Raw genomic sequence first — 9,189 nt, 5'->3', positions numbered from 1 at the left:
TTAGTTTTTATTAGTTTCTTAGTTTTTAATTTGTTAGTATGTAATTGTCGATTTGTAGATATTATGAATATCAAGAGATATTTCCAAAGTGAACCGTCGAACCAAAGATCATCATCTTCAAGTAGTAAACCGTCAAAAAATAATTTGGATGATCTTCCATGAGATCCTTCCGTAAGGCAACCCCTTTCATCTTATTACCCAAGTAAAAAATATGAAATTAGACGGGGATATCTACTTTGAGGCCCGTGTTAACCAACCGAGCATATCTAACCGATCCGAGCCTCAAACCGACCCGGAATTTTTTATATCTGACTCTATGAAATTGAAGCATCTAAAAGTAGTGCACCACCTGAAAAAAAATTCCTAGATCCGCGACTGAACGCGAATATCAATTTGAATTACTAAGTAAAACATTAAGCTAAAAACAAAGGCACGACATCGTCAACGATCTTTAGTCCAAATGCTTAAGATGATGCATTTAAAGACTTCAAATTTAATAAGGAGAAAATCTTTGGTTCAAGGCCGACTTGAGACAAAAAAAACATGGGGGCTCAAATTGGATCATGAGGTTTTTTCTATAGGTGGAGTTAGTGGCATGTTAATGATACAAATTGATCGTTAAAAAAAACCAATGACATCGTATTTTTTTTCTTTTGTGTTGAAACTAGGGATGAGCTTTTTTCCCGAATACCGGTACCGTACCGATATCGTACCGGTACCGTACCAATACCGTACCGACCGATTGTAAGCGGTACTGGTATCAGTATTCTTTTTTCTTAAGTTCGGTATCGATAAAAAGCGATATCGGTACTTTGCGGTAAAAATCGGTATTGGTACCGAGTTTATATAAGATACATCTAATGACTATTTATGGATAGTAATTCGATTCACAAACATATTATTGATTGTGTTACCCATTTATACAAATTTTAAGTATCCATCTTCATTCCATTAGTAAAAAAAATTTAAATCCTAGTTCAATTTCTTTTCTTACTGAATACCTAGCGATCTCAATTATGTGAATATAGTTTTGTTATGGTTTTGTCAACTTTTTTTGCTTATGGGTTTTGCAAGAGGTTTGTAAAATTACATCTCCTTTTTATTTTTTTTATCACAATGGTCAAAATAATTCAGTAAATTAATAATAAACAATTATATATCACTTTGGAAGTTCTACCCTGCATAAATTCAGGAAAAAAAAACGTGGCATCGAAGATAAAATACTAAATTAGAAGTCTTTTTGTGTTGCTAAAAAAATAAAATGCTACTTTGAATAAGTTAAATACGAAAAAAAAGATACAATGCTAAAGCAGTATTGAAGAGATAAATTACCGAAATATCGATACCGATACCGAACCGATATATTCGGTACGGTATTCGTCACCTATCATCCCTAGTTAAAACGTAATTCAATTCACAGAGTGGGCCCAAAGATTTGTCTATAGAAAGTTTGCCTAGGGGGCTCATCTATCATTGATTGACCACGTTTCAAATATGTCGGCTTCCATTTCTTTTCTAACCATACGTTTATTATTTGTTTTTTAATTGATTTTTAGTCATTTTACAGTTATAAAATGTAATAACATTTTTACGGTTAGCTAGAAAAAATAAGGGTAGTTATGGGAATTTATAGTGTTTGAATTGACTGTTTTCATGTACAACGTGGACGCCTCTCATTTACGACATCGACACCATAAACAGGGCTCCACAATGTCTACTACGTGCCCCTTTCGTTTTTTTTCTTTTCTTATATATATAATTGTGATATTTCTGTCTATAATATATAATTTTTTATATAGTAAATAAATGTTTTTATTGCTTTAAGTCAACGCAAATCGGGTAAAAGGCTAGCCAAAAAGTAGAAACAGACAAAGCTATAAGAAAATATTATTTTAAATATTTTGTTATAAATACAAGTAAAACTTAAAATAAGTGAAATTTTATATTTTTAATTCAATTGTGTAGAGTGTGATGAACGCTGCTACATATTTTAGAGTCAAATTGACAGCACCCGCCATTAATGACGACTTTTGATCATCTGCCCCCGATCCTATTTTGTAGCCAACATTAACTCTTTCTCCTTCTTTTCTATTTTTTATTTTTAATTTAACTATTATATATTTATAAGTTGCATCCTAAAATAAACCATAGTTATATATGATAACTCAACTCTTTGATGGAATCACCATTCTAACCTATATAAGTATGCACAATTGTTTAGAAAAGATGCAAAAATGCATAATATCCTGTTTGTTCTATTGCTCTTCTTAATGGCGGAGTATTATTGATGAACGATTAGCAAGATGCTAGAATATACTTGAGGTTAATAACTTAAAATCTAAAGCACACCTCGTATTCTAACTTAAAAGGTGCATATAAATTCTATTTTTTTATCAACAAATAACTACTTAGTTTTATTGGCTCCATAATCTCCAACGAGCGTTGTGATATTTTATTAAAGATCTTTTCTCTTGTCTTTCATAAGACCTACAAAGTGAGCATGAATATCGATCTAGTAAGCTTTTTGGACACCACGAAATAAGAAAAAATATTAGGTAATTCAATACTCTTTGATGGAAACTACTGTATTGATGGTAGTTTGGATCATTTAGTTGCAGGTTCCAAACTTCTACCGCATCTTTGTATCCCACCAACATGTGCCTACCATCTTTAGCATCGAACCATAATTTACACGTACGATATCGACTCTTAACACCCTTTTTCACAATTAAGTGTTTCTCTCGAAGATAACATGTGTATAGCCGCTCTCTATATGAAGTTAAATTTCATTGGTATGCAATTCACTCATTTCAATTTACGGTCTTCTTAGACTTTCTTTTTTTTTATAAGTTTTTGAATAACATTTCTAAATTTTATCGGTAAAAGTACACTTATGACAGACATGTCAATGCTAAATTCTTAGTTGTTTTCGTTATTTATTGCTAGTCAATAGTTTTCTTTATCGGAATTGGTTGTCTCATAATTATAAATTACATAACATTTACCTGAATATCGTATCTATTTAGGTTGTTTAAGTACTTAAAAATAGTTTTTACTTATGTGCATACACGTTAAATAAGAATTTCTTATGCAATGATAAATAAGAATTTAAAAAGTGCATGGTAGTTCTAGCTAATGTATTGTTAGAACTCATGGTCCCAAATTTAAAATTACCACATATTGCATATGGTTTAGTTATTCCTAAAATAGTTTCCAAATGTACATGCGTTGTTAGATAAGAAATTCTGCATGCGGTGTTAAAAAAGAATTTCAAATGTGATAATGGTAACACGTTATTGAAATTTGTGGTCTCAAAACTAAAATAAAACACATGTATATTTCAATATTGATCATATTTGATTGTTAATATTATCACAGCTACTCATTATTCCCTTATATATTATTATCCTATGTGTGACACAAAGATGCATATGTTGTTACTATAAGTTTTTAAAAACTATGACCTTAGTTATGATATGTAACATTAAATGTCTTTTCAGAAAAGAAAATAAAAAACCTAACAATCATCATTCTTAGATCTTCAATTATACAAAAAATATCTTTGGATCCAAACTTGGTATAAATACAACTTGCTTTTATTTGTCTATTTCACAACTTTAATATTAAAATGCACAATCTTAAACTATTTACCCTATTTTCCAACACATTTTAGGTTTGAAACTTCAAACTGTCCCAACACCAATACCATATCATTCTCCCCTGATAAGTGGAGAGAGAGAGAGATCTTATGCTTTCATCAAAGAGATGCCTTCTTCAAACCTCTCTCTCATATTAACACTTCTACCACTAATAATAATCACCACCATCATCACCACCGCCACCGCTTCCTTCAAAGAAGCACCCAAATTCTACAACTCACCCAACTGCCCACCTGCCCATGACACATGCTCGGGCAATGCAGTCCATGTAGCCATGACCCTAGACGCCGCGTACCTCCGCGGCTCCATGGCGGCTATCCTCTCGGTCCTCCAACACTCCTCCTGCCCCGAAAACATTCATTTTCATTTCGTAGCATCTTCTTCCGGACACACCGACAATATCCAGCTCATTATATCCACCTCTTTCCCGTATCTAAGATTTAACGTTTATCGATTCGACGACTCGGCCGTATTGGGTCTCATCTCAACCTCCATCCGCTCCGCACTCGACTGCCCACTCAACTACGCCCGCAACTACCTTGCGGACCTTTTACCCAAATGTGTGAGAAAGGTTGTATATTTAGATTCCGACTTAATACTCGTAGACGACATTGCCAAGCTATTCAATACGTCCTTCGGAGTGGACACGGACCAGAAAGTACTCGCGGCACCCGAATACTGCAACGCGAACTTCACAACATACTTCACTCCAACCTTCTGGTCCAACCCTTCACTCTCGGTCGCATTTTCGGACCGCAACGCGTGCTACTTCAACACCGGGGTTATGGTAATCGATTTAGTAAGATGGCGGGAAGGGGACTACACCACGAAGATTATCGAATGGATGGAGCTTCAGAAACGGATGCGGATATACGAATTGGGGTCGTTGCCGCCTTTTCTTTTGGTATTTGCGGGCAAAATAGCGCAAGTGGATCATAGATGGAACCAACATGGGTTAGGAGGGGATAATTTTGAAGGGCTATGCCGGGATTTGCATCCTGGGCCGGTGAGTTTATTGCATTGGAGCGGGAAAGGGAAGCCGTGGGTTAGACTAGATCGGAACAAAGCGTGCCCGTTGGACGCGCTTTGGGCGCCTTATGATCTTTTGCAAACTTCAAATGTTCTTGAATCTTGAGGTACAAGAATATATATATAATTAGATGTCAACAATTTTCCCAAAATCATAAATCCTAGCCAATATATGTCTATGTATCTGTGCCATATATATATACATACTCAAGTATGTTAAGTGTTTTGCATTCGATCCATTGATGAGTCTAAACTCTAAACGAGTCAATGAGATCGTTGAGATGATATTTTGGGGAAATTAAACAATGTTTTGTACATTATGATGCCAAGAGATACGATACTAGATTAGTGTTTGTAACACATAGAAACTATGTGTCTGTGCTGTAAAAAAAATGAAATCATATGCAAGATATATTAATATTCATCATTTGTTATGATGAAGCAATTAGAGATATAACTTCTTCAATTCTAGTTCCATAATTGTTTTTTTGTTATAAGCTATATATAAATGCTAGGTTTTTAATACAGAATTATATGCAACTTGATATGTGCGGTAAGTAATTGTTCATTTGGACTCATAATTATTGGATAAGAAAACAGGAAACAAAACAGTAAAGAATTTTGACCTTACTAATGTTTTGAAAATGGATGCAAATGGAATTTTTCTGTAGGTATCATTATTAAAATCAACAACTGAATTTGAAGTTTGTACATGTTTGAACACATTTTAATATTAGTTGACTGTTTATATAAAACATTATAAACTCACCGCCGGAACAAAGACTTCTCACCATGTTTTAAAGTAAAAAAAAAGATTCACTTCAACTACTATACAAATATATAAGATATTTACAATTTTGGAAGTAGAAAATTTCTACACGTTGCAAAATTTTGAAATAGTTCATTTTTGTTATAAAAAAAAAGTTAAATAAATAATTCACTTTATTTTGTTAAGAAAAAAATAAAAGAAATGGGTCCTTGCCCATGTAAAATACCGCGTATGGGCATATCCCCAAAGCTCCACTGACTAGTTTTTCTTTCGTCGTGTAAGGTTCTAGATATATTTCGTTTCGAAATACTCATTAAAATAAAATATATATTTTTTTTGATATTATTAAATGTATATTTCAATTTTTAAAAGAAAAATTGACGATTTTATAATGTCTAGAGGAAGTGATTATGAGATCCTCAAAAGTACAAACCCATGATTGATATGTTAAAAGGTTAAAAAGACCGTCGGTGGTAGCTTTTGTCTTTTTTCGAAAATAAGATAGATAAATTATAAATAAAATGAAAGTAAGATGAGGGAACGAGGTATCGTGAAGTTGATAGCTACGGGGCACATGGTTAGCAATTAAGTAATTGGTAGCATGCACGTCAATACGTTCACATCACTACCTATTTCTATCTTTTTTATTTATGTTCGTGTTTTTTCATGACACATTGTATCTCCGGAATCAAGATTTTCATTAAAAATCCATAAATATATGTTTTCTATGCCAAACATATATATATATATATATATATATATATATATAATCATGCCAATGACATCAAAATCATAAATCATTACCACTTTGGTGGGGTGATTGTAAAGGTTTTTCTAAAAAATTTCATTTTAAGTAGTGACGAAACTTGAACGAAAAAGAAAATTTGTAAAATAAAAAAACGTTTGAAGAACAAAAGTGTGTTTGGCTTTACTGAATAATAATAATAATAATAATAATAATAATAAATTTTGGGTTGAATGTTTATCTTGTGGTGGCGGGAATTGAGAGTAAGTTCGTACGATTAAACAAAATAATTAAAATGTTAGAAGATTGATAACTTAATTTCGTAATTTGGGCAGACTGATTGCACATTCGCACATGCTCGGAGAAATAATAAATGCAAGGGGACATGATAGAAGTTACTAATTTCTAAACTACCATTTTGATTGACAAAATTTAGTAATAAAACCTTTTAAACCAATATAAAATTGGGCAACATGGATAATAATCTCATCTCACAACCGATCATAAAATCATGTCTTATACAAATTAGTAGGTTAAAAATCCATATACTAACAATTTCTAATGGTTTATATTTAAAATTTTGCATACAATAATCGATTACTTAGTTTAAATCTTACACAAAAAAAAAACCATGGATCAAAAGGTGCTTCATCAACGTCTAATATATCATAGTGTGCTTTAAATCATCGTTTGGAGCTTTCAATATGTCACTCTTTTCATACAAATAGGGACGCCTACCATTTTTTTTTGTCAAGACTGGACATTAGTGAAGTGTTATCGGCAGTGTACGTAGACATAACATTTTTTTTTAGAACTTTAAATCTGATATAATTAAGGAGATATAATTATATTTAGGTTTACATTTCATTTTATATATAACACAAACCGAGCTACATTTGGATAATGGGTAAGCGAGCAACAAGCTGCGCCGTTATCCCATTTTGAATCGCAAAGCCTATTCTACTAAAAATAAATCCTTGGTTCCTCGGACTCTGCGAGTCACTGTGGACCACCTTCTGCACCCGCTCCAAGAAGCGAACCGTCTCGGGAGCTAGGGATCCAAAAGTGTCGAAGGAAAATGGAATGAACACGTGCTGATTCTCCAAACACGCTGTCTCATGCTTAGCAACCTTCCTAGATTCCGCTCTCAAAACCGTCTGTCCTGATACGAAACCACTGTCTCTCAGCCCCACCAACGAGAACACCTCAGTGAGGTCAACACACACATGCTTACTCCCAGTTAGGTCAACATTCTTTAAAAAACGAAGTTTCTTGATTAAAGTTGTTAGTTGTAATGGGAAAAGTTCATTCAACTATAAATGTGTAAATACAAACTTCATCCCCACCGCACTCAAGATGGAGAAGATCAACAGTCAACACACATCTTGGGTAGAAATAATCAAGATTCACCGTAGCGCTTTTCAAGTTCTTGATCACATATTACATTAATATTACCCACCACCACCTAATCCTCATCTTTTTCTTTCACATACCGCTCAATGCATATGGCCTTGCATCAACGACATTATCGCCTCCAATAAATCACACGATTCTATAAATCCCTTAACCATTGCTTAGGCTTGGCAAGCCCTAGTAAATATATTTCAAGACAACCACAATTCTCGTGCAACTACTTACTACTCCAACCAGCTTTGTATCGTTTGGTGGGGTTTATTCTAACTAGGGCGTGTAGTTGATTCTATCGTTTGGTGTGTTTGATTGTTTTGTGAATATATATGCATGTCATTTTAAATCAAAACCTTGCATCTTAGTCCTAAAATTAGCAAACATTAGTTTCTTAATTATTAAAATCCTCAGCATACAAATGATCATTTTCCCTAAATATCCAGTTTAATTAAATCACCTTTCCCCTATAGATAAACTCTCTCATATAATTTTAAGGGCTGGGTTGAAAATGCTCTAAGTGGTTTTGCAAAACGCAAATACACTTGTATATGTTGAGGGATTAAAATTGTAGACAAATATACAGTTGAAGGACGAATTTGGTTATTTACTCTATCAATGGCAATAATAAAGGTTGAATCTAGCGTCTTTCTTTTGACTAGAATTTGGAAAGCAACTATTTGAAGGGAGTAGGGACCATGGATATTAGATAGGTGGTGAGTGCCGACACTTGATGCATGGAGAGAGAGACCTCTAATCATGTTTAGTTTCATCACAAATCACATTATAAAGCTTAACAATCGGTTCCAAGTAGGAGTGTTTTTTCAGGTTGTACTTTTGAATTTCGAGTTTTTCGGATCGAGTTCTTTGGATTTGAGAAAGTTATTTCGAGTACTCATACCCAAACCTAATCTCTCTCAGATTATTCGGTTTCGGGTTTTATGAGTACAAGTTAATCGGGTTTCAAGTATTTGAACTAAAACACTAAAAAGTTATATATATGCTAAAATTCAAGCAAATATATCATCTTCAAATTTTAATTTACATAAGCAAATAACAACCCGCATAATCTATCGAAAAGGTCTGAAGAATAGTTCGATTGACAGAATGAATAACCGGTCGACTGATGAATTGAGCTAAATAAATAGTCATACCTAATCTTTGGAATTAAAAAATGTTGTAATAGTAATCGATAGATAAGTTGGAACCAGAACAAAATAGATCGACAACTTAAAAAAGGAACTTGATACGTTGTGATATTCATTGAATATGCTAAGGTGGGAGATATGATAATTGAATAGAATACTTAGTCAAAGGGGTTATTTGGGTTTACTCGAAACCCATTAAAAAGTACTCCGTACTCGACTCGTATTAGTTCATGTTGCACTTGGTTCGGGTTTCATAAGTACGGGTACTTTCAAGTTCGGGTTAATAGTTATTCAGGTCGGGGTTCGGGTTGCGGTTAAAAATGACAACCCTAGTTCCAAGTATGCACCCGAATGCCCGACTATCATGCCCGGAGTTTTTCCCCTCAACAATCAAAACGGTCCTAAGTCGTCCGAAAAATGAGCCCTCTCTCTTTC

The 9,189-nt window shown here is 33.6% G+C and overlaps 1 pseudogene; it reads left to right on the top strand.

Moving 5' to 3' along the window:
• The first annotated feature begins 3,622 nt into the window (after positions 1-3,622).
• On the top strand, positions 3,623-5,204 carry LOC143556930 (putative galacturonosyltransferase-like 1 pseudogene; annotated as a pseudogene).
• Positions 5,205-9,189: the final 3,985 nt, after the last annotated feature.

The sequence above is a fragment of the Bidens hawaiensis genome, unplaced genomic scaffold, assembly GCF_021521415.1.
Source record: "Bidens hawaiensis isolate Kalapana, Puna unplaced genomic scaffold, B.hawaiensis_p1.1 tig00018757_1, whole genome shotgun sequence".
NCBI classification, from domain to species: domain Eukaryota; kingdom Viridiplantae; phylum Streptophyta; class Magnoliopsida; order Asterales; family Asteraceae; genus Bidens; species Bidens hawaiensis.
The sequence above is the reverse complement of the archived record's forward strand: the minus strand, read 5'-3'. Positions and strand labels throughout refer to the sequence as shown.